Here is a 26,749-nt window from a genome sequence, read left to right on the forward strand (position 1 = left end):
GTGGACGAAAATCTCAACCACATGAACCACTGACATTTAAAAAGGGAAAAATCAGAGAGAAGAATCACCAAAGAAGCACATTTTTACAGTTAACAGAGCACCAGAGAAAAAGGATTCATAGTAAACTGCCAGGGATAAGCTATGACTCCCTAATCCAATGTGGATAAAAGTACAGATGATTGTTTTCTCTCTCCAGTTTCCTCTCCACTAGGTTATTTCTTCACTGACTACTAAACTCCACCAGGAGGTTAGATAGTTTGAGATACTGCCTTGTTGATGTGGGCTTTCCACTCATCTTAATTAAGCAGCCATGTTGGAAGCAAGGCAAATTATTGAATCACACTTCAAAGGACCGTTCTGATAATAGAAAACAAATATAATGATTGGTTCAAGATAACAACTCAAGTAGAGAGTAGTTAGAGTGTGGAATGTTTTTGAGCAAAAGTTGAGGTCAGTGGCACTGTATGCACAAGGGGAAGGGAGTAAAAGGAGTACCCACTTTCATTTACAGGCTGCTGCAGAGTATAACCCAATTGGGCTAAATTCACAGAAATCTGTTGCATTTACATCTGCAAATCTTACTGTTATTGTTTTTCTTTTCCTACCTCTCTGTCACAGAGGCAAAGTGGGGAGACCATTTTGCCGTACCAGCTGAGATCAAAAGAATCACTACAGGCAGCAAATCAAAACACACAACCCTCCTCGTCTAGGTATCAGATAGAACACTTGCCAACTACATTTTTGGTATTTTATCCTGAAAAAAATTCTTAAAGCTGTTTTAAAATGCCAACGCCTCTATCAATAAAGAAAAGCATGCTTTGGTCCTATACTTTTTACGATTGAGAGCTATTTAGTTTGCATTCATGGCACATATTAATGGCTTCCTGCAGTATTATATTTGGCTAATGTCCATGATTTAAAGGGAAACATAATGAAATAGCTGAACATTTAGGGAAGAAATGGTTGTTGAATTCTACAGGGACAGAAGAGAGCCAAAAACCACTTAGCCTTGTAAACCAAAAAACTTGGGTCTCATTTCAGACAGTTTAGTGTTCTGAAAATTCTATGTGAACATTGATGAATATTTTTTTCTAAACCACTTATTTGTCTTTTTTTTTATTGTCAGCTTTCCTTTTTCGTCTAGCCTACTCTTAGGAGGCTAGTTCAATCAAGTCTATATATCAGTAGAACTTCCACTAGCCTGCCCTGTTTTCAACATATGCAATGTGAAGGTCTAAAATTGTTTGTTTTAACCACTTCTTGATAAACGTTTCACAAATACCTTCTTATTATCCCCAAATTTAACTGGGATCATCAAGCAGAACGTGTATTTGCACTTCACCACCTAGACAATAAAAAATTGGAACTCACTTCCCAATGGAATGTTAAGGCCAGTTCAGCTCTAGCATTCAAAAATATACCTGAGAGATTTTCTTTGCAAATAGTCTCATAGCATGTCGAGAAAAAGAGACCCAAGCAGAGATCTGGTTTGATTTAAACAAATGACTGGATATGGTCAGAAAGACTGAATGGTCCATTTCTGCTGCTCATATTGTATTTATCCAACCTTCTAAATGTGGGCAGTGAATGGAAATGTAGGGAGAGATGATTGCAGATAAAAATTAGTGGGGAAATGGGAATACTCTGCCAACTGACACAGAGATAATGGATCAAATGGCCTATTTCATAGGAAAGTAACAAAATCTGAAATACTGTGTATAGTGAAGAGGGAAATGCAGATATTCTGAGCGTTCAAAAATGAATACATTTCTACCCTAAGTTGTTAATTGGGATAATGCAAGTTTCTATATTACACATGCACTAAGTGTTTTACATGTTATTTTATACTAATTTGAAAGCAAAATTGCCATATTGTAAATCTAAAGGTAAGATATATGTGGTCTGCAGTATACTTAGAGAGAGAAACAAGATACATTTTCAAGCTAATGACCTCTCATCAGAACCCAGTCAAGAAAGTTGTCACCTTGAAACACTAATTCTATTTTTCATTCCACATGTTGCCCAAATTCTAGCATGTTCTAGTTGTACATATGGTTAATTCAATCACTCAATGATTAGTAGTTTTATTTTTTGTGCAAATAGATTACCCCACAGAGGATTAGATGGTGGTTATGTCAATAGATTAGTCAGGGGCAGAGATCAAAATACAGTGTTCATACAATGGAAGGACAATGTTTCTGAACTCCTTTTCCATTGACAGTTCAAGAAATGCTCACATCATGAACGGTCCATGTATTATAGTTTTGGAATACTCCTTGGGGAGTCCATACCCTAGTGTTACTATTAACCACATCCACACCCAGTCAACAAAAAACCCCTAAAGTAATTTCGAATGCTCTCTCCTATTTTGTTGCTCTTTTTAAAATATAAATCAGAGTCATTTATGACTAGAATTTGGGACTACTTCACTGCTTTAGAACTGCCTTCAAAATCAATGACCTGTTCTTTTAGTTCTTGGGTATCCCACGAGTATTTTTCCCCATCAATTCCAATGTGCCTGTAACGAGAAGCGTAAGTAATATAGAACAACTGAAGCTTGGTCCAAATCTCCTCGGAAATTGAATATTGCCCATCTTCAAAATAATGCTTCAGACAACATCCTGAATTTCCACACTTAAAGGATATTTTGACTGAGTACTGCATCATAGGCTCCTGCAGTTCCAAAATACAATCCTTGTTATTAGTAATCATTAAACTTTCCTACATTCCCCTTTTACCTCAATGGGCGACTGCACTAGCAAGCGATGTGCTGAGCCAATCCAGCTAAAGAGGCTTAGAGTTCAGTTTCTCATTTAGGCCACTACATTTGACCTCAGTTAATGTATGTTACAGTGATAAATTTTAATCTGGTTGTGAGGAGACTCCTGCTCAAAAATGCGTAAACTTGTGGACATTAGAAGAAAACAGAAGTTGTTGTAGAAATTATGTCATCAACTGTCCATTTTCACGGAATGACAATGTACTGGAATGTTTTTATTTTGCATGGAGTTAAACTCCAACAACAGTCCAGAGAGAAAGAGAGAAAGCTGGAAAAATAAATACAATTGCCTTTCAAATTCAAACCTGAAAGGTATTTGATTCAAACCATATTTAAAACCCACTGTGAGTTATGGAAACTATTCAACAAAAACTATATTTAATGCTAGGAGCTCATTTACAGTGATGCCACGTGGACACAATGGAACTTAACCTGCCAATTTTGAAATGTGTGACAACTTTTGCCAATGCAGTACAGCAAAATGATAATGACTCATATGGAAAAATGGCAGGGTTCTAACATGATATCCAGGAGACCATCAGGCTCCACTAATCCTTAATAACACCAATGGGAGAGAATCCGTCCATTGTGATCCAGTCTTTTCTCAAGTAATAATTTTCTCAAGTTTAAATATCTATAAATGTTTTATTTTCATGATGTAGATTTCTAATTTATTGCAGGGAAGATGCAATTCATTTTATGTTTAGAAACCCTACCCTGACTTCTTGAAGATAATTCAAGTGATATTAACTTTAAATGCAAATGATAAAATTCAATGATAAGGTGCAACAAATTACAGTCAGTCTATAAAAGTGTTGGAGTCAATGTAAACTACAATTTCATCACTGACCCACCAGCATAATAAAAGCAGAGTTTCTATAAATTTGAGTCACCCTCCTGATTCTGATGGACATCCCCTCTATTTTTATATTAACATCACAATTATTTTGCATTGGATTTAAGTGGATAAAATTCAGTATTTCATATACAAGCATACCATCTGAACACCAAAAAATTGTGATTTCTCACTATTTTAAAAGTATTCCACCTTACTATTGAAACAGATCACCTCTCATTTTTAAAATTATATTCTAATTGCCATACCCTTGTCCATTCGCTTAGCCTGCTTACATCTTCCTGGAGAACCCTTTTGTGTCATCCTCACAAAGCTACATAGCAATGTAGGTTATGTCCTCAGAAATCTTAGTTATCTCAGACTTGATGCTCTCATTTAAATCTTGGATATAGGTGGTGAGCAACTGGGGCCTTGTCATAGAATCCTACAGATCCCCATTTGTCACAGCCTCCCAATCCAAAGTTGAGCTTTTTATTCCTTCTCTTGGTTCATTGTCTTTTGACAAAATCTCAATATATAGAAATATATTACACAATGTGCTGTAACTGTGTTTAGTCTCTTGTATAGCACCTCACTGAATGCCTTCTTTAGGTCCAAATACACTATATCCTCAAAGAGTCCTGATGAAGGGTCTCGGCCCAAAACGTCTACTGTTTACTCTTTTCCATAGATACTGCCTGACCTGCTGAGCTCCTCCAGCATTTTGTGTGTGTTGCTTTGGATTTCCAGCATCTGCAGATTTTCTTGTGTTTTTGATACTCTCATCTATTTTGCTTGCTCAAACCTAAAATATTCGAACACGATTTCCCTTTCAAAATTTCAGGTTTCCTGTTCACTATTGCCCAATCTTATTATCCAAGTATCCCATTACCAGTATCTCACCCTGACTCCAAATGCTGACTGCACTTGTAGTCAGTTGTTACTGAGGTGTCATCAATCATCGGTATTCAGGGATGTACTGATGCATGTTTCCTTCTACTCTCTCTCTTGCTGTTCTTAAATAGCCACATTATATTTGCTAACTTCTAATGCATAAAATTGTTAAAAACTTATCAAATTTAGGAAGATGGCAACCAGTGTATCCATCATCTCTATACCCATAATCTTCAGCATGCAAGGTTGGATGTACTGACTTTCAATCTCATCAATTGCTCTGAATCTAGTTTTTAATTTTACTGATGCAATTTCCAGAATGAATCTTCAACACAGTAAATATTTTATGCCTCTCAGTGACCTTATAATGTTTTTCCTTATTTATAGTTTGCTGTGTGCAGCCTAGGTCTGATTACTTCAAAATCAACTGCACTCAAATCTAGAATCCCAGTAATATTTCTGCATTATTCTCTTTTGAGAACTAAATTGATCTAAATTACATTCTGGGTTCCATTAGCCAAGCACTTAAAAACACTTAGCTGTTAAATTTAGCTCATAATCATTTCTAAAATACTGATGAATGATGAATACATAATTATTATTAAAATACTGACTAGTCCTGATGAAGGCCTGAAACTCAACTGCATATTCTTCTCCATAGCCTGACCTGCTGAGTTCTTCTAGTATTTTGTATGTGTTGCTCTAGATTACCAGCAGCTGCAGAAGCTCTTGTGTCACTAAAATACAGTTTCTTTTCTTTCAGGACTTGGCAATTAAGAGTTTCATTATCTGATAAAGAAATAGTCAGGATTATTATTAATGATCATTATCAGTTATTTGTAAATTGACAGGGCATCAGGGGAACATTGAACTATACGCTTACCAATGAACACTCATCCATACTAATTTCATTTGCCTATGTTTGTTCCATCTCTAGAGGTGATCTAAGTGCTCAAGTAAAGTTGTAAAATTGTAAACTCTGTTTAACTGAGTTAGAGTCATGTAGCACAGAACCAATCCCTTCAGCCAACCATGTCCATGCCAGCCATTACAACTACTTGTGTTACCATTTACCCATATTAGTTCCATAGCCTCAATGCCTCAGCAATTTAAATATTTGCCCAGTTGCTTTGTAAATGCCATTAGTTGTAAGAGCTACATATCACAGCCATCCTTACCAATGCATCTTAAAACCCTACTCATTAAAATTATATTAACTAAGCAAAGAAAATTCAGCACAACATGGTTAAGCCCTAACTTCCTGTTTCCGGGCACAGTTAAACCAATTACTTCAAGTCAGGCTCTCTGTGTTATTGTTCCAACTTCATTTCTTCCTAACCTAACAACTGGCAGAGGGACATTTTTCATCCCATTTTATCTTAGCCCATGAGCCTGTTACAAAGCTAGAGAAAGCAAACTTAATATTGCATGATCTAGCAGGAGTCAGTTCATGGAAAATTGAACTAAAAATAAAATATAGTAATCTTTGAGGCTGTTGAAATTACTCTAAACCAACCTTAGAAACATAATTGAATTTTAAAATAACCAATATCTGTTAGTCACATTGTTAATCCCTCAACTGTCAGATAATCTTCCAATTTTGATTGCTCATGCAATATCCTGCAACCTTACCTGACTAAAAATATGCACAACAGATGAAAGATATGGCCAATATTTGCATTTCCATTGAAGTTCTGCTCTCAAATACCACCAATCAAACAGTTTAATTTCTTCCAAATGTTCTTTGCTATCCAAAAATGCTAAACTCACAATAAAAACTTGAGTGGCGTACTTTGATAGAAGCAAGTAGCAGACTTCCTCTAAATCTAAATAATAATGACATTCCTTCCATTGTTTTTTTTTGTCTATATCTCGCAGCTCTTTTCCCAGAAATTTGGGATATGCTCCATTTCTGTTTTTTTGCCTTTTAAGGATACATGCATTACTGGGCCCAATATGAGTCTTTTGCTCAAGAAATAAAATCAAACATAAGCAAAGCCAATGAAGTGGTTGACAAGTTTCTCCCTCACTTAAGAAGACATCAGTAATTAAATCTACTTATCAACAAAGCAAATTACCAGGAGTAAATATAATCCCACATCTGACTCCATTTTGTTCCCTGCCTGCTTTTATATCCTGCATCATATTCAATTTTAGAAAGGGGCTTGCCTGATAATTTCCCATTCTTCTGATTTTCATCTATTCTAATGCTGTTTATTTCAACCTCATCTGAGCTCACTGGATATGAGATCTGAGATATACATCAGATCTCTCCAATTCCACAGTGAGTGAGTGCTAGACAATCTATTGTTCTGTGTTACTTAATACAATTCCTATCTTTTTTGTGGACTGTTGTCTCTTTAATATTTTACTAATGTCGCAAATATATTGTTTGATTAAGCAATTACATAATGCATTACAGGTTAAATGTAAAAGTCTGTGAATGGCGTCTGGCATTACGCCACCATGTCATACTGTATGCTCACGCCCCACTAATAGTAAAACCGAAGTAGATACATTATTCCCATTCCATATTTTCTTCCGATTAATTTCTAGAGTTACAAAACATAAGAATGGCAACAAGGAATTTTAAACAAATCTGAGATGACTACCTACCTGTTGAAGCACAGCAAGACGTTTGAGTTTTTTTTAAAAAATGCAGCACATACTTCTTTGGGAAGGGAGAGAGAGAAAGAGAGTGACAGTCGTTTTTTTTTTAAAAGGCAGAGAAGGGATAGTGAATACTTTGGAATAATAATTATAATTTTTTAAAAAAGAAGTGACTGGCTACATCGGAAAGACAGACACGTTCAATTGCACAAGAGATAACTTGTAATTTTATACTGAGTGAATTCAACAATATTTTAAAGCAACTGGGATAGTTGATGAGTGCACTGGATGAAAAGGCATACAGCTTGTATAGATGTTGAACTGTTCCAACCAAACCACCTGAAATGAGCTTTGCTGATATCATTAAAGTAATGCAGGAACATTTAGAATCAGAACCAGTGGTGATTGCAAAATGCTTTAAGTTTCATAAGCAAATTCAAAAAAAGGGGAAGTACATTTCAGCATATGTGGCTGAATTGAAGAAATTGAGCATTGTCAGCTCAGTGATGGATTTAATGATGCATTGGGAGATCATTTAATCTGTGAAATCTTACAAGAAAGCATTCAAAAATGGCTCCTAACTGAAATACAACTTGCAATTAAAAGAGTAGTTGAAATCACTGTATCAATAGAAAGCTCAGACCAAAGTATAATTGAGTTGCAGTCAGGAATGAGAGAAAGTGTGAACAAAAATGTGGAGTCAAGATGGAGGTCTGCCTGACTGAACAAAATGAGTTACTGCTGTGGCAGAGACTCACATACACCAGACCATTGCAAGGTTAAAGGTGAAACTTGCAGAAAATGCAACAAAGTAGGATACATACAAAGAGCATGTCTGGTAGATAAAAATAAATGGATTGCACAGGGAATCAAAAAAGATTAAAGGTCAAGAAAATTACTAATCTGCATGTTGTTGATGAAAAATCTGATGATGAGAGTGACACAGGACTCAGTAGTCTTGAGATTTACCATGTCAAACTAACAATAGACAAGCAACATGGCTTCCATCAGAAGTGACTGGCAAATTAATTAAAATGGAATTGGACCCTGGCTCAGCTGTTTCAGTCATTCCATAAGATAAGTTTGAATGGCATTTCAAAGATACTGAACTAAGGCCTGTAGATATCTAATTAAGAATTTATACTGGAGAAAAGATAGCCCCCGTGGGAATGACATTTGTAACAGTGAAATACAAAAATCAACAAGCCACATTGAGCTTGTATGAGGTAAAAAGAGGAGGGCCTGCAATAAGAGGACATGATCTGCTGAGACAACTACAACTAGACTAAAGACCCAGCTACCATTTGCATGCCAAATCTCCTGCAACTAAAAGCAAATTAAGAAAGGTACAGATGCTGCCACAGCAGTGTTCAAGGATGACATCAGAAAACTCAAAGATATCAAGGGTAAAATAGTGTTGAATGAAAGTACTACATCCAAATTTTACAAAGCCCATCTATGGTTCCTTATACCATCCATGATAAAGTAGACAGTGAGCTAGATCACATGGAGTATGTAGAAATTCTTTCCAAAGTTGAGTGGAGCCCATGGGTAATGCTAGTCGTCCCAGTAGCCATGAAGGATGGGTCTGTCTGGATCTGTGGTGATTTTAAGATCATCATCAACCCAGTAATGAAAGTGGATCAATACCCTCTGCCCAGAATAAAGGATATCTTTGCAAACCTTTCTGAAGGAAAGAACTTCAGCAATGTGGACTTAGCTGAGACCTACCTACAGATGAAGAGAAATGAAGAGTCCAAAGTGTTTCTCATCATAAGCTCTCACAAAAGGCTTTATCACTATAATAGGCTTATTTTGGGAGTAGCATCGGCACCTGTACTCTGGGAGAAAGCTCTGAAGCAGGTGCTATAAGGTTGCCCAGGCACTCAGTGTTACCTTGATGACATTAATATTATCAGTAAGGATGACAAGGAACATCACCAAAATCTCAAGGCAAAGTTAAAAAGATTAGAAGATTATGGGTTCAGAGCACAACACAACAAGTGTGCATTCTTTAAACCAAGTATCACTTACATTGGTAACACCATTGACAAATAAGGATTAAACAAGTGTTCTGAGAAAATTCAAGCAGTGGTGGATGCTCAAATGCCAAAGGATGTGTAACAGTTGAGGCCCTTATTAGGATTTGTCAATTACTATAACAGGTTCCTGCCAAATCTGGCTACTGTGCTCCACCCCTTGAACAAATGGAAGAGGCCATGTTCTTGCTCATGCCTTCCATTATTGTAGTTAAAATTTCTTTTCTTTTTCAATCTTTTTATTAGTTTCATAAAAATTAAACATAACATGGTAATGGTACAAAGTTATTGGGAATACATTGTTATAATTAGCATAAGTAATTATAAAGCCAGTTGACACTTAAATGATAAAATTCCCAATCATATAGGATACAGATGAATGTAGTTAAAATTTAATTATTTGTTATAATCTGAACGAAGTTTCCCACCTTTTATCAATTATAAATGGGATTGTAGCAAGTGTGCCTCAGGTATAATCTCCCTTTTAATGGCCTCCTTCAGTCCAGTTGCAGGAAATGACCCACAATTCTCTGAAGTCTTTGTGTTTAAAGTCATGGCCTTTAACTACAGGCAACACCACCATCCACTACATAAATTAAGAGAGGGCTCTATTACACCGTGTAAATTGTTTATGTCATGTCACTATCAAAATTATTGATACTACAGTTCCACTGCACTAAAATAGAAACACTCTAAGATCAAATTTACTTTTCAGGAAATGTATCAAATAGTCTCTGTAATAATGCTATAATTTATTTTTATTTACTAAAGGCTTCCCTATGAGACAGTGAAATTTTGGTAATCCTGGCCAAGTGGCCTTTTAGCAAAAGCCCATTCGGCTAATTCCAAAATGCCAGTGGTGCCAACGAAAGATAACATTGTGAGAATCCTAAGCAGAAAGAGACTGCATGGCAGTTTTCCCAATGAAAACCACGAAATAAAAATAATTAGATGACATCGTACCAAATTCATGAGAGGATTGTGAAAAGCGGAGTAAAATAATGTGAATGGAAGATCATGGCAGAAGTTCAGCACTCACTATCTATAGCACCAACTTGGGAGATTATTACACAGAGCGTTACTTTGTATAGAAATCAAATAAATGTGGGGGAAGGTATAAAAGGAAATAATGGGAGAGGGAAGAAATAGTACAACATCCCAAAGCTTTTGTTTCTAAAGCCCTTAATCAAGATCGACATCGAATAGCATCCGTATGCTGATTCTTTTGGCAAGTGTTGCAAAACACTGGGTCTATGCATGGAGATGTTTTAATGAGTTTCATTTTGGTTCTTAACGTGGTGTGATTAGATTGTAAATGCTATTTTCACATTGGTTTGCAAAAGTGAGCACTGAAGGTTAAATATGGCACTAAACCTTGGTCTTTTCAAAGTTTAAAGTATTTTTTTATTATCAGAGTACATACAATCCTGAGATTGATTTTCCTGCTGGCATACTCAGCAAATCTATAGAATAGCAGCTATAACAGGATCAATGAAAGATCAAATAGAGTGCAGAAGTCAACAAACTGTGCAAATGCAAATACAAACAAATAGCAATAAATAACAAAAAACATGAAATAACAAAACAAAAGAGTTCTTAAAGTGAGACATGAGGAGATCTGCAGCTGCTGGAAATTCAAGCAACACACACAAAAAAATTCTGATGAACGCAGCAGAGCAGGTAGCAACTATAGGAAGAAGTACAGTCGACGTTTCGGGCCGGGACCTTTCGTCAGGACTAACGAAGGGTCGCAGCCTGAAACGTCGATTGTACTTCTTCCTATAGATGCTGCCTGCCCTGCTGCATTTACCAGCATTTTTTGTGTGTGTTGCTTGAGTTCTTAAAGTGAGATCATTGGTTGTGGGAACATCTCAATGCATGGGCAAGTGAGTGCAGTTATCCCCTTTTATTCAACAGCCTGATGGCTGAGGTGAGTAGTAAATGTTCTTGAAACTGGTTGTGTGAGCCCTAAGGTTCTTGTACCTTCTACTTGATGGTAGCAGCCAGAAAAAAGTATGGCCTGAGTGTTTTAGGGTTTTATGGGGTTAATAATCAAGATGACAGCAGATAATTCAACATAGTCATCCACTATCTGCAGATTTGGATGCCATCAACAAGCATAAATGTTATTGATGGCTTTGGTGTTCTTAATGATACAAGTCGGATGTTTCACTCTGCTGCCATTATCAGGAAGCTTTCTTTCATGTAGCTAAGTAAATAGCTTTCTCCACATCCACTATGCTTGGTCCTACTCTATCTACCTTTCAAATCTTTAGCTATGCATAGGCAAGACATGATATTTGTATGAAATTTACAGCTAAGATTCTCATACCTCAGATTCTGTTTGCATTATTGTAGTGGTGTCATTAATTTAGGATTAATGCCTCATCAAAAATAGGACAGTAAAGAATTCCTCATACACAGCACCTATAAAAAGTATTCAGCCCCTTGGAAGTTTTCATGTTTTATTGTTTTACAACATTGAATCACAGTGGATTTAATTTGGCTTCTTTTGACACTCTTCAACAGAAAAAGACTCTTTTGTGTCAAAGTGAAAACAGTTCTTTACAAAGTGACCTAAATTAATTACAAATATAAAACATAGAATAATTGATTGCATAATTATTCACCCCCTTCAAGTCAGTATTTAGTAGATGTATCTTTGGCAGCAATTACAGCCTTGAGTCTGTGTGGATAGGTCTCTATCAGCTTTGCACATCTGGACACCAAAATGTTCCCATTCTTCTTCACAAAACTATTCAAGTTCTGTCAGATTGCATGGGAATCTTATGTGAACAACACTTTTCAAGTCCAGCCACAAACTCTCAATCGGATTGAGGACTGGAATCTGAATTGGCCACTCCAAGACATTAACTTTGTTGTTTTTAAGCCATCCCTGTGTAGTTTTGATTTTATGCTTGGGATCATTAGCTTGTTGGAAAATAAATTTTCTCCCAAGTTGCAGTTCTCTTGCAGACTGCATTAGGTTTTCCTCCAGGACTTCCCCATATTTTGCTGCATTCATTTTACGCTCTACCTTCACTAGTTTTCCAGGGCCTGCTATGGTGAAGCATCCCCACAGCATGATGCAGCCACCACCATGCTTCACAGTGGAGATGGTGTGTTTTTGATGATATGCAGTGTTTGGCTTATGCCAAACATAGCGTTTAGTATGATGGCCAAAAAGCCCAATTTTGATGTCATCAGACCACAGAATCTTCTTCCAGCTGACTTCAGAGTCTCCCAAATGCCTCCTGACAAACTCTAGCCAAGAAGTCATGTGAGTTTTTTTACCAAAAGTTGTTTTCTCTTTGCCACTCTCCCATAAAGCTGCAACTGGTGAAGCACCCGGGCAACAGTTGTTGTATGTGCAGTCTCTCCCATCTCAGCCACTGAAGCTTGTAACTCCTCCAGAGTTTTCATAGGTCTCTTGGTGGCTTTTCTCACTAGTCCCCATCTTCCACGGTCTCTCAGTTTTTGAGGATAGTCTGCTCCAGGCAGATTTACAGCCGTGCCATATTCTTTCCGTTTCTTGATTTATTTAACTGCACTCCAAGGAATACACAGTGACTTGGAAATTTTCTTGTATCTATCTCCTAACTTGTGCTTTTCAACAATATTTTCATGGAGTTGCTTGGAGTGTTCATTTGACTTCATGGTGTAGTTTATGCCAGGATACAGACTCACCAGATCAGATCCTGGTGTATTTTGACAACAATCAATTGAAACACCTTGACTGCATACAGTGATCTCCATTAAACTAATTACGTGACTTCTAAAACCAATTGGCTGCACCAGTGATGATTTGGTGTGTCATACTAAGGGGGGGGGGGGCCGATGAATACTTATACAATCAATTATTTTGAGATTTATATTTGTAATTAATGTAGATCACTTTATAGAGAACTGTTTTCACTTTGACATAAAAGAGTCTTTGTCTGTTGATCAGTGTCAAAAAAGCTAAATTAAATCCACTGAGATTGTAAAACAATAAAATATGAAAAGGGAGGGGGTGAGTGAATATTTTTTATAGGCATTGTAAACAGTTGTTAAAAATGTATACATTAAGGAGTAATGTTATTGGTAAAAGCAGAAATTTGTACTCTGGAGCCTCCTCACTAAAAATACTGGTGGTGTCTTCTCTGTGGAGGTTAAGTAGGAATAGCATTAAAAAGTTTATGCAATAGTCCAACAGAAAATGGAACCAATCATTTTGTGGTTGGATATCATTAGGGCTTTCGCTCCAATAACAACTGAACTTTTGCCACAAGATGAATGCTGAATGTCTCAGGAACCCAGCAAAACTGGCTCTTCTCAGACAGTGCTTGATAACCGTGCCCATGGTCTGCTCATTATCAAATTACGGTATTGCTTTGCACTGTTGTAACTATATGCTATAATTATGTGGTTTTGCCAGTTTTAGTCTTGGTTTGTCCTGTGTTTCTGTGATATCTTTCTGGAGGAACATTGTATCATTTTTTTTAAAGCACGCATTTCTAAATGACAACAAACGAGGACTGAGTGTCCTCATAATCTAATCTAATCTAACCTGACAATTTCCCTCAACAAGAACCAGGATTCATATATACTGTATGTACACAGTTATGATGTACATTCTAACTGGCTCCTGTGAAGAATCTCTGGTTTTCTCTACAAGGAAATGTCAGCACTGGTTGCAAGAGCATGACCAAAAGATCTTGCTAATTAATTATAAGCAAGACAGTTCTCAGATTACAAATTTAAAGACACTTCAAAGGAAGGGAATCAACTTTACAAGTTGATAGAGGTGTATAAGATGATGAGAGGCATTGATCGTGTGGATAGTCAGAGACTTTTTCCCAGGGCTGAAATGGCTAACATTGAGAGGGCACAGTTATAAGGTGTTTGGAAGTAGTTACAGAGGAGATGTCAGGGGTAAGTTTTTTATGCAGAGAGCGGTGAGTGCGTGGAAAACTAACATCCACTAGAAAACCTATGACATATAAAGCATTTGGTGAGTGGAGGTGGTGGTGCTCTTGAATGCAACAGCCACTCCAGGTCCAGTCAAAGGTGAATTTGTTCATCTTGTACAACTCATTTTATTACCACAAGCCACCACTGGATACTAAAGACATCAAGCACTGCAGGACTATCCCATCAGCAAGTTGCTTGATAACAATGGAGCTGGACTTATTGCATACCATCAGATGGTGTGCACTGTGAGTGATAATCTTGGACGTTTTTATTGTAAATGCAAGACACTGTTGGGCATTGGTAATGTAGAATACTGAAAGTCTGGTTCACTGGTTCATTGGCAAGACTGACAGCGGAGGCTCAGTTTTGACAAGGACTAGGCCATCCTGCTGCAGTGTTACCTGTTGAAGCCACCCAGGGGAAGAGATGCCAAGACAGTTTGGGAGAGGACAGGGGCCTCTGGAATCGCACTTGAATCCATACTGGTTTGGGAGCTGGTCCCTCCCATTGGTGCTGCCCTCCAATGTTCACTTGGTGCTGCCCTCTAGTGTTTGTTTGTGGAAGAACAAGCTGGACCAAGAATACTAACCATCAAGAACTGTCATAGCAGTCAGGGACTTAGGCTATATTATCTTTTTCTTTGTGACTGTATGTTTTTATGTGAAATCATTGCCAGATGTGTTATTTGTGTTATGTGCTGTATCTTTTGGTAATGTGTTTTGCTCCTTGATTCCGGAAGAACAGTGTTTCGTTTGGCTATATTTATGTATAACTCCTTAAAACCATAAGACGTAGGAGCAGAATTAGGCCATTTGGTCCTTCAGGTCTGCTCTACCATTTCATTATAGCTGATACAATTTTCCTCTCAGCCCCAAACTCCTGCGTTCTCCTCATATCCCTTCATGTCCTGACCAATCAAGAATCTATCGACGCCGTCTATTCTGAGGCTGTGTCGTCTGGTCTTAGACTCTCCTACCAGAGGAAACATCCTCTCCACATCCACACTCTCAAGGCTTTTCACCATTCGATAGGTGTCAATGAGGTCACCCCTCATTCTTCTGAATTCCAGTAAATACAGCCCAAAGCCATCAAATACTCTTCATATGACAAGTCTTTCAATTCTGGAATCATTTTCATGAACTTGTTTTGAACCCTCTCCAGTTTCAGTGCATCCTTTCTTAGATAAGCAGTCCCAAAACTGCTCACAATACTCCAAGTGAGACCTCACCAGTGCTTTAAGAAGTCTCAACATTACATTCTTGCTTTTATATTCTAGTCCACTTGCAATGAATGCTAACTTTGCATTTGCCTTCCTCACCCCAGACTCAACCTGCAAATTAACCTTTGGAGAATCCTGCCCAAGGACTCCCAAGTCCCTTTGTGACTCAGATTTTTGTATTTTTTCTCCATTTAGAAAATAGTCTACACTTTTATTTCATCTTCCAAAGTGCATGACCATATACTTCCTGACACTTCATAGCCCATTCTTCTAATCTAAGTCCTTCTGTAGCCTCTCTACTTCCTGAAAAATACCTGCCCCTACACCTATCTTCATAACATCTGCAAACTTTGCAACAAATCCATCAATTCTATCATCTAAATCATTGACATGTACCATAAAAAGAATGGGTCCTAACACAGACTCCTATGGAACACAACTAGTCACTGACAGCCAACCAGAAAAGGCTCCTTTTATACCCACTCTTTGCCTACTGCCAATCAGCCACTGCTTTGTCCATGCTAAAATCATTTCTGTAATACCATGGGCTCATAGCTTGTTAAGCAGCCTCATGTGTGGCTCCTTGTCCCAGGCCTTCTGAAAATCTAAGTACACAACATCAACTAATTCACCTTTGTCTATTCTGCTTGCTATTTCTTCAAAGAATTCCAACAGATTTGTCGGGCAAGATTTTCCCTTAAGGAAACCATTCTGACTACGGGCTATGGGTGAATGATAAGTGAACTTAATCTTGAACTTGAACTTGGAAAGAACAAAAGTGATCCAACAGCTTAAATACATTCTTGAGTGCAGTTGATACCATCTGCAATGGAAACATCATGGGCCCTGGCCATCAAGAGCCAAGAATGAATGCAAACTTATTAAAGACATAGAGACAATCAGGCCAAAGAGGAAGATCACTTTGTAGAATTTCTCAAGAGTAACACTATTCTTGGCACTGATTGTTTTTTTTTGAAGAAGTAGTAACTAAGAAAATTGATGAAGGTAGGGCGGTATATATGATTTACGTGGATGTTGTAAGGCATTCAACGAGGTTTCACATGGTAGTCTGGTCCAGAATGTTGAGGAACAAGGGATCAGAGGTTCCTTAGCAAATTGGATCCTAAATTGACGGTATTAGGAGGCAGTGGATGCTGCTGGATGGGTTTTTTTCTGATTGGATATCTGTATTAAGTGGTATACTCCAGGTTTTGGTGCTGGAAGTTTTGTCATGTCCAATAGATTAAATGACTTGGATGAAAATGTAGGTAGTCTGATCAGTAAGTTTACAATAGAGTCCTAGGCAGCAAAGAAGGTTTTCTGGGGATACGGCAGGTGATCGATCAGCTAGGAAGTTGGACAGAGCAGCAGAAGGTGGAATTTAATTTCAACAGATGTTCAGTAATGAATTTTGGGAACTAAAGTCCTGGTAAAAACAGAGAGTAAATGGCAAGGACCTCAGAAGAATTGCAGCACAGAGAGACCTTTGGGTGGAAGTCCATAGCTCACTGAAAAGAGTAACCGGGGGGTTTGGGGGAATAGGGTAATGAGAAAAGCATTTTGTATGCTTGCCTTGGCTGAGTCATTGCATAAAAGAGTTGGGACATTATGTGACAGTTGCACAAAATGTTCAAACATTGTATACAGTTCTGGTTACCACACTACAGGATGGATGTAATAGACACTAGATGGAGTTCAAAAGAGATTTTTGTTTATTATTCATTTATTTAGAGACATATCATGGAATGGTCCCTTTCTGTCAAATGAGCCACACCACCCAGCAACCCACCTACCTAACCCCAGACTAATCACAGGAAAATGATCCTACTAACCGGTACGGCTTTGCACTTTGGGAGGAAATCAGTGTACCCAGACGAAACCCGTGCACTCACAGGAAGAACATGAGTTAAACTTCCTTACAAAGGACACTGGAATTTGAACTCATGAGGGTCATAAATAGGATAGAGTTCCAGTTTCTTTCAACCTCACCCCCCCCACCCCCACAAGGCAGGGGAGAAATTTGAAAAAGATCTCACAGGTATGTTGCTCCCACAGAGACAGTGGTATATGAAACGAGCTGCCAAAGGAGGTTATAGATTAGATAAAATAACAACAGTTAAAAGATGTTTGAACAGGTTCTTGGATTGGAAGAGTGCAGAAGGATATTGACTTAATGCAATTAAATAGGATGAGAGTAGATAAAGAGTAGTCTGAAAGGGCTTTTTCCTGTGCTGTGCAATTCTATTGTCCTATGATTTCACCCATAACAAAAATATCTGATCTGGTCTCACCACTTTTTCAAAAGGCCATTTTCAAACTGATGAACAGTAAAATGTCAGGAGAATGTGGTGACCCGACTGAAATTCTAAAGATGGTGGAGAGAAACTTCAATTACAAATTCAAAACTTTGTCTTTCACTGAGAAGAGGAAGACATACCAGGGGATCTCTTGAGACATAATTGTGAACCTCTGTAAGAAGGGAGACAAATCTATTCATAGTAAACATAAGAGAGTCTCTTTGCTGTTGGCCACAGAAAGTCTCCAAGGATGAGGGGCACTAACCACCGTACATTGGCTCATTTTGATCTCACATTAGCTCTTAACTCCGTGAACTGAGAGGGATTGGAGTTTTTTGGTTGACTCAGAAACACCTGCCCACTTCACCTATGCTACATGATGACATAAAAGCCATGATCTTAACAGTGAGTACATAAACCCAATCTCAGTGCAGACTCATGACAAGCAGGTCACTTTATAAAATCCTTCTCAATACTGCAGCTCATCTCTCACAGACTTCCCACGGGAATGGAGTTAATCACAGGGACAAATGGAAAACAGTTCAGCCTGCGTTGCCTCTGCTCCAGAATGCACGCTACCACCACATCAGGCATTAAGATGCAGTAGACTTGTGTTTGTACATATACAGAGATGAACCTTGAGTTATTGTCAACTGATACACTGAAGCATACAAGAAAATAGGTCTTATACATTAAACTCCATACAACAGAAATTCTGTACCAATCTGTCCCTGGCTTACAACAGCATCCTCTGAAGATCATGGTTCATCTGTTCAAACACATGATGTACAACGGAAAAATCCTAGGAGTCATTTCTCACTAACACTGCCCTCAGGAACTGAATTTACCTTTGCTTTCAACTTACTAGCAGTCTTTGCCTATACAAGGAAATGGGCATTTTAAGATCAAGACCTCAAACATGGCATAAAACTCTTTGCATACCAGGCAACTGAGATACTTGGTTTCCTACACACTGCAGGAGAAGGAAATCAACATTTCTTTTCCCAGACCAACAGCTCGAGCACCTTGACACTAATGACACTCAATTAGCTCCAATTGGCAGGCCATATTACTCACAAGCCCAATATCTGGCTCTTGAAATAGACATTCTCAGTTGAGTTATCATGGGATACAGAAAGGTACACAGAGAAAATTCAAAATGCTCTCAAAATAGCCTCAAATAAGTATAGTAATAGTCAAAATGTTCAAAAGAGAAGGAGCATTCAGATTGACAATAAGAAACTTGAGTCATTTCATCTGAAGCCCATATGTTCCTAATCCACCCAGCTGCCCACCTCATCATTCCAGAACTGCAGTGAAGTTTTCATGTATTACGTTGGCCTCAGGAACCATAAAAGGAGAGTGCAAAAGTCATCCTGAATACAATGAGACTCTCTAATAAGGATAGGGCACGTGCAATAGAAGCATACAAGAAGATAAGTGTAAGGAAGAGTTTTAACATGTACGTAAGATACCCTTTTCAATACAAGGAAATCGAGGAATATTCTACTCCCACTGATGGGATACCAACATGATTAAAACATTTTGAAGAGGATTATATATATGAAGACAATCATGGACAATTTAAAAAGGCTGTGGAATGTAGTTTTATTAAATATATACATGGCCACAATAATATCACAATAATAAAACTTGTTTTCCAATTAAAATGATAAAAGACTACTGTATGTCCTGTATAAACTTATCTACACCCCTCTGCCTGCATCCACCACTAGCTCACCTCATCCTTTCACCAATAATTAATCTTGGAACACTCAAGTATCACCTTCAGGTTTATATTATTAACATGAGAAAAAAACTCCTAGTACATCAAAATATTAAAATGCAAAATCAACCATGAGCAGAAAATTAAAATGTCAGCAAAGAAGCTGAGATCATATTTCTCAGATGAATACTTGCATGCTATCTTTTCTTCCATGGTTTAAGTCTTGTATTAAGTTCATGCTTAGTGGAAATCACTGACAAAGTCGCACAAACAAATGTAACTTTGGATGAATGAATCATGATGACACAAGGCAATAATTTGTAATAAATATTAAATTTGTTAACTTACAAATAACATTATCATTAAATGCGGAGTTGCACACAAATCTCTTTTTCAGCACAAACACTTTTTGAAATCAGATTTTAACAATTTCAGATGAAGCTAAATTACTTGTATTAAATGAAGCACACAACTATGCAAAGGCTTGCAATAAATTGGGAGATGTACAAGGATGTCACTAATAGTTAAATATTTTGATGCAACTATTTCCATTGGGTGCAAATATAATGTAAGTAGCTTTGTCATACATTATATAATATACAGTAATTACTATGATGAGTGAATGGAAATTGGAAGGAAACCATAATTCACCATCCATTGAAAAAACCTTGCATGTCTTTGGACTAAGCAGTATCTGGGATAAATAAAAACACAGTACCTCATAGGCAAACTGTTTTTCCATATTTTAGCACTTTACATACTAAGATAGATGAATAAACTTTCCGCCTGGTTTCTAAACATTGTACAATAGAACAGTATTAAGTATGCAGGAGAATAGAATGGGGGTGGGGCAAAACATGAACACAAAATGCAAATATAAAAGCAAAATACTATGATGCTGGAAGTCTAAAATACACACAAAATGATGGAGATGAGCTGCTATACAGGAATAATCACTTGAGGATCAAATTAACGTGGATGAGCTATGGACAATATTCATAAAAGGTCCGTGGTTTGAATCAATCCAGGGGGTCAGTGTGGACATGGTGGAGGATCACAAATACCTGGGGATACGAATTGACAATAAGCTGGACTGGTCAAAGAACACTGAGGCTGTCTACAAGAAGGGTCAGAGCCGTCTCTATTTCCTGAGGAGACTGAGGTCCTTTAACATCTGTCGGACGATGCTGAGGATGTTCTACAAGTCTGTGGTTGACAGTGCGATCATGTTTGCTGTTGTGTCCTGGGGCAGCAGGCTGAGGGTAGCAGACACCAACAGAATCAACAATCTCATTCGTAAGGCCAGTGATGTTGTGGGGATGGAACTGGACTGTCTGACGGTGGTGTCTGAAAAGAGGATGCTGTCCAAGTTGCATGCCATCTTGGAAAATATCTCCCATCCACTACATAATGTACTGGTTGGGCACAGGAGTACATTCAGCCAGAGACTCATTCCACTGAGATGCAACACACAGAGCATCATAGGAAGTCATTCCTGCCTGTGGCCATCAAACTTTACAGCTCCTCCCTTGGAGGGTCAGACACTCTGAGCCAATAGGCTGATCCTGGACTTATTTCCTGGCATAATTTACATATTACTATTTAATTATTTATGGGTTTATTACTATTTAATTATTTATGGTGCAACTGTAACGAAAACCCATTTCCACCGGGATCAATAAAGTATGACTCTGACTAGAGGATGAACAAACTGAGACAATGGAGAAAAATAAGCAAACAAACATAATATTGGAAATCACTGTCAGAAATATGAGACAGTATGCACAATCTTGGAATTTCAAGTTAAATGCTGAGGAATGAATCTTATAGTGTGTTTGAACGTGACAAAGATAGTTCAGAAAGTATTGCCCCTAGCAGCGTAATCCACAAAAAAGGTTGCGGATGGTAGATCAGATGGGATTCCCAAGGGTGAGTGGGCCAGAACCAGGCAACATGTTAACATGTAGAATAAAATGACAGGATGGGCTTCGGGTTCCTATCAGTGCAGCCTGGACCCTTTCCACACGGACCACTTATAGTAAAATATATTGCATACTGCATATTTCACGGTATTTACAGGCTTGATAGGTGCAAGTGACTTTATTTTTTGCGTATCAAATGGTTCTTAAATGACTTGAAAATATGAGCAAGGGAAGTTTTCAGAATATTGGTTTATGCACATATGACTATGACTATGACTACATGAAAATCAACAAGTATTGTTTTGATCCCCCATGTTAGACGAAAATGTATTCTTTTCCCATCGCATTAATTATTTCGTGGCCTTTTCCTACGTGGTCATATTTTATCGCAAATATGCCAAAATGCACAGCGTCCACTTCCCTGGAGTCTCCGTAATCCCAAATTACACCCCTTTCACATTCCAATTCGCATTGCTGACTACATTTGATCCACCCGGCTCACCTAGAGAGAGAAAATCAAGATCCCTTTGCAAATACCATTCAGCGCTAGAATTATTCATTATTTAATGCATTGGGAGATTATCATCATCCACATATTCTGCACTTGTGGTTTAGGGGATTGCAAACTTACTTCCCTATTCCAACGGAAATGTTTTTATATTTTTGTAACATGCCGCCATTTACTTAATTGGGGGGCGGTGGTAGAAGATTCTTCAACCGATTCTCCATCACTAGCCAACCATCTTCTTACACAACTTTGGGGGTTTAGTATTTTGCCCGAGGTAAACACAGGAGTTCTGTGGCCACATCAGAAGACTGTACGGCTCCCACGCGATGGGGAAAGAGATGAACCTGAACAGCATCTCAACGCCGTTTTCATTCACCAATCCGAATATCTATTTCCACCTGGTGAAAATCAAGCCGGCTGTAAGAGCGGCCAATGCACTTTGCACATTGGATATTTCCACCTCTACTCTATTATACTGGTGATCTAATTAGTATTTTTCTTTATCTTGTTACTTGCCGTGATAGAGTCGATTGAGCTTGTTTTGCACGTATTAAAACATCACCGTTCTGAAAGCAGTAAGAACCTTAAGGGCGCAAACAACAGGAATTCTGCAGATGCTGGAAATTCAAGCAACACACATCAAAGTTGCTGGTGAACTCTTCCTTCAGTTAGTCCTGACGAAGGGTCTCGGCCTGAAACGTCGACTGTACCTCTTCCTAGAGATGCTGCCTGGCCTGCTGCGTTCACCAGCAACTTTGATGTGCGTTGCAAGAACCTTAAGGGGTCTGGCGAACCGCCAGCATTTCTTGTCAAAGTAAATAGGAACCGTCTCAGAGAGAACTAAGACAAATCTGCGAATTTCAGTTGGCGAATTCCTACTTAACGAATTGGAAAAGAGAATGATATTTGGGGGACGTACAGTAGAATGCGTTGTCTATAAATAAGCATTAAAATGTGGATTTCAAAAGAATAACCAAAATGCCTCAGATGCTTTAAAACTAAAACACGAACAAGAAGTTAGAAATACTCCAGTCAGGTAGTGTTTGTGGAAATATAGCTTATTTTCTATCCTCACGGGTATTGATCAAAGTATTCCCAGCATTTTCTGTTATTTTTGTTTGCAAGTAATTCCTCTTCAGCAATGAATCTAATTTAGCTCGGGAACAGTTCAATTAACTTCTATCCATCTTGTAGTAGTGGTGGAGAGGAGAAAATAAAATTAAGTGCATAGTTGTAAGGTATATTATGTGGATATTTTATATCTCTATCCACATATACAGAGTTGGAAGCCAGTGCCTTTTTCCAAGAGCGGCATTAGCCAAAACGAGTGGGCATAATTTTAAGGTGATTGGAGGAATGTAAGATTCTTTCATATACAAAGTGGCAAATGCATGGAGCCCACTACAGGTCGGGACAACATGGTGGGGCGAGAGCCTGTCCTTGCTCTACTAATCTAAGTACGAACAGCAGCAGAAATGGCCGGAATAAGTAACAACTAAAGTACCAGAATCCATGGGCAATCCGTTTCTGTGCCCTCTCCTTAAGAGAGTCGGTAAGTATTTTGCGATCCTGCTACTGGTTCTTCCCCTTGAGAAGTTACAGTTCCCCAACGTAGGACAAGATTATTAAAAATAATTGAACCATTCATTGGCCAACATATCTGTCACCAACTTTCTACCCCCGACATGCAAGTTCCTTGCTTCTTTCTAAAAATATATATATTTGATTGTTGCATTCTTGTAACCCTGCTTCATATTCAGTACGGAACCAGCACTAGTTCGCGTTAGTCATTCTTCACACTACTCTGACAAGACTATTCTCCGCTTATCCTACAATTCCCGTGGAAGCTCGATCAATCTGATTCATTAGAGTAAAAAGCGGCACACCAGTGACTAAGCATAGTTTCGCCACCCTAAAATATACCTGTTTCTTAGAACACTTATTTAATGTTAATCCAACATTTATTTCACGGAGGGTCCCTATTCAACCTGGCAGAAGTACATAAATCCCGCCACCCCGCCCTCTTCATTTTCACCATTAGCTTCCACTCTCAGTCTGAAGAACATTAACCGGGTTCGCTGGATTGATGAATGTCCCGTCCGCCACGGATTCTCAGTAATAAAACCCCTCACCGAACCTAAATAATGTCAACGACGATTCAGTACAAAGCTTCGCCTTGCACTTTGAAAAAAAGGTGCAAGCACAAATAATTGCGGTTCATGAAACGCTGAAGAAAACGGTACATTGTGCCTTTATTATTTCCCGTCCTCAGTCTGTAAGGAAATCCTACACAAGTTTACAGTCTTGTCCTCTGACCTGTGGACGTTTCTTTTTCTCTCCCCCAGCCCCACCCCGGCAAATTGAGCTCTAATTCATGAATCGCCCACAGCACCTTTATCTATGGCCCCCGAAGGCGGGGATTGCGTCAGGGAGAGCTTGAGTTGCCATCTGGAATTTCACCACCGACCTAGTCACTTCGCTCAGTGGTTCCTAACTCCTACAAACCTGAAAGAGCTGCATCAAGTGGCGAAACGTCTTCTGGACACCACAGCAAATCCAGTTGCCTTGATTTACTTGATATAATGCCTGATATACAATGACCTGGATGACTGGGAACCTTCATGGACATACTGAAGGAGCTACCTAATCACCTCAACCCCCTTTAAAGGCTTCATTCAATCTTACGGCGCCTTGCTTTATAAGAAAACAAAAAAAAACCGTTAACTCATTGGGCTCCGGGTTAATTCCGAGTTGCTCTCATTCTGAATTCTGGTATCACTGTCGCATGATGCACGCGTAAAATATCACATTACAAAGAAGGGGGAAACAAAACTGGATACTACAGAACAAAAAGCCAGCATGGATTTGTATGTTTTAATTGGTTGCGGGAAATTAAGGTTACAACGAGTGCACGGCAAGAAAATAGATGAAGATCAAGGACTGTGTGGCTGGAATGTATCGAGATAAAACAAAGACAAAACTGAGTGAATGTACTTGGAAAAATTGCTGAGAAGTCTCGTTTAAACGCAGGCGTAGTCTGCGATAGCCCAGAGCAACCTCAACCCGATGTCGAGGCTATTTAAGGGGTCTGTCAGGAATGCGTAATATTCAAGTCCAAACTCGACATGTTCATTCCGTCTCATTCGCCCCCACCCCCTCCTCTCCAGTACTGAGATAGACAGATTATATCTATTCTTTCTCAGCACGTCTCCCTCCCTCCAGACCCCCTTCCTCATTTATTCCCCCCGCCCCCTCTTTTTTTTTCGTCCGGTCTGTTCCCCGCCTTTTCCGCGGTCTGCCGGTTGCCTTTTCCTTACACCGAAGCCACCGCATTCCAGCCTTCACGCAACGCCTAGCAATCCGATAGAATTAAACCAGATTATTTCAAACCAGCAAGCGGGAGTAAGTAATGTTTTCGTGGGCTGTTGAACCACAAAAATGCATGGCTGTGTAACTCGAATTAAACCAGATGGTAATTTTGTATAAAATAATCCTAGTATCAGCAGAATACAGCAGAGAAAACTCCCAACTCGAAGTTAAAGCTAAGTGTAATTATTAAACACCAATACTAAACACTCCAATTTAAGGGGGATTTCTCATAGGAAAGTTAAGCAGTTCCTGAACAATTCGATCTGCACTGAAATAAAATACGAACTATTAATAATTCCATTTTTATTTTTATACTAAACTGATACATTACGAGCAAGTTACCCTCTAATAACGCCAGAAGAAGCAAAGTAATACAAAGCCCAAGCGACTACAGTTAGCAGAAACTGGCCCCTACCTCAGCTCGTAGTGGGAGAGTGGAAGCGTTCTTCAGTTTTCACTTTCTGGGCATCTCAGTGCGAAGCCGGTTGTCACCCAGTGATGCTTCTTGCAGCGCGGATGATTTCTTTGTGTGGAGACTAAGTTTTGGTGAAAGTGGGACTGGAATCTGGGACTACCTGCAGAGCAGCTCCGACTCAGAGCTGAGTCGATGGAGGGATCGACTCAGAGCTGGGCGATCTCCAACTTTCAGCGACACGCCCGCAAATCGACCAAATTCGCAAATTGAAAGCAGACCAACGAGTCTAAAATGTCAACCGACTGAGGTCATTGGGCACCTCTCCAAATCTGTTTTCCTCCTAAAATCCTTGATAGTTCTTGCTTTTGGCGTTTACAGCGTCCTTCTTCTATTAACCTGACTTCTTCCAGTAAAAACATTTATCATAATATTTCAACGATCTTCCCCTACTATAAATTACGCCGAATATGCTCCGCTTTGCATCAAGTTGCCCAGTGATATCCATTGTCGAATTTTATGAATGGTTCTGATTTAAAATTAGATGAAATTGCCGGACGAGAAGACCAATAAAAAGAAAGAACTTCCAAAAGATGAAACATGATTACAAATTTTAAGGATGTGAAATTAAGGGAACAGTGGCGGTGAAGTACGCAAATTTGTACAGCCAGCAAAAAGTAAAGAGTAATGATGGAGGATTACCTAAAGGACTGGTGTTCCCCCCCCCCCGCCGTCAGTGTCGTCAGTGTTACACTTCTTATATATGTTAATGACTTGAACCCGGGCTTGGCCATATTTCTCACCTGAAGCAAAACAGGGAAATCCTGTAAACGATAAAAAAAAGATTGCGATAGACCTCAAAAGCAATTAGCTGGAAGTTCACAATGGCCAGAGACACAGCAAATGAAAATTAGCACATGTGAAATAATTTTTTTAACAGTAAGATTAAGCAGAGACAACAGCCAATATTTTGGGATTGACAGTAAAAGAATAACTCTTGCAATTCACTGTTTTAGGATAGGCCAGTGACTTCTGCAGAATACAGATATTCAGTTTAACATTGTTAGCATTTGACTTAGGTGGTGCCCTCTAGAGGGAGTAGAGGGAGAGAGAGTGTGTATGTGTATGTATATATATATTTATATATATATATATATATATATATATATATATATATATATATACA

The 26,749-nt window shown here is 38.6% G+C and overlaps 1 protein-coding gene across 1 annotated transcript in view; it reads right to left on the reverse strand.

The window, feature by feature from the left end:
• LOC134348765 (collagen alpha-3(VI) chain-like) overlaps nucleotides 1-26,018 on the reverse strand; it is a 201,553-nt gene extending 175,535 nt beyond the window's left edge. The window contains exon 1 of the mRNA XM_063052567.1: nucleotides 25,567-26,018. The gene's annotated coding sequence lies outside the window, so the exon portion shown is untranslated. The remainder of the gene's footprint in view (nucleotides 1-25,566) is intronic.
• Nucleotides 26,019-26,749: the final 731 nt, after the last annotated feature.

Source organism: Mobula hypostoma, chromosome 6, assembly GCF_963921235.1.
Source record: "Mobula hypostoma chromosome 6, sMobHyp1.1, whole genome shotgun sequence".
Lineage (NCBI taxonomy): Eukaryota > Metazoa > Chordata > Chondrichthyes > Myliobatiformes > Myliobatidae > Mobula > Mobula hypostoma.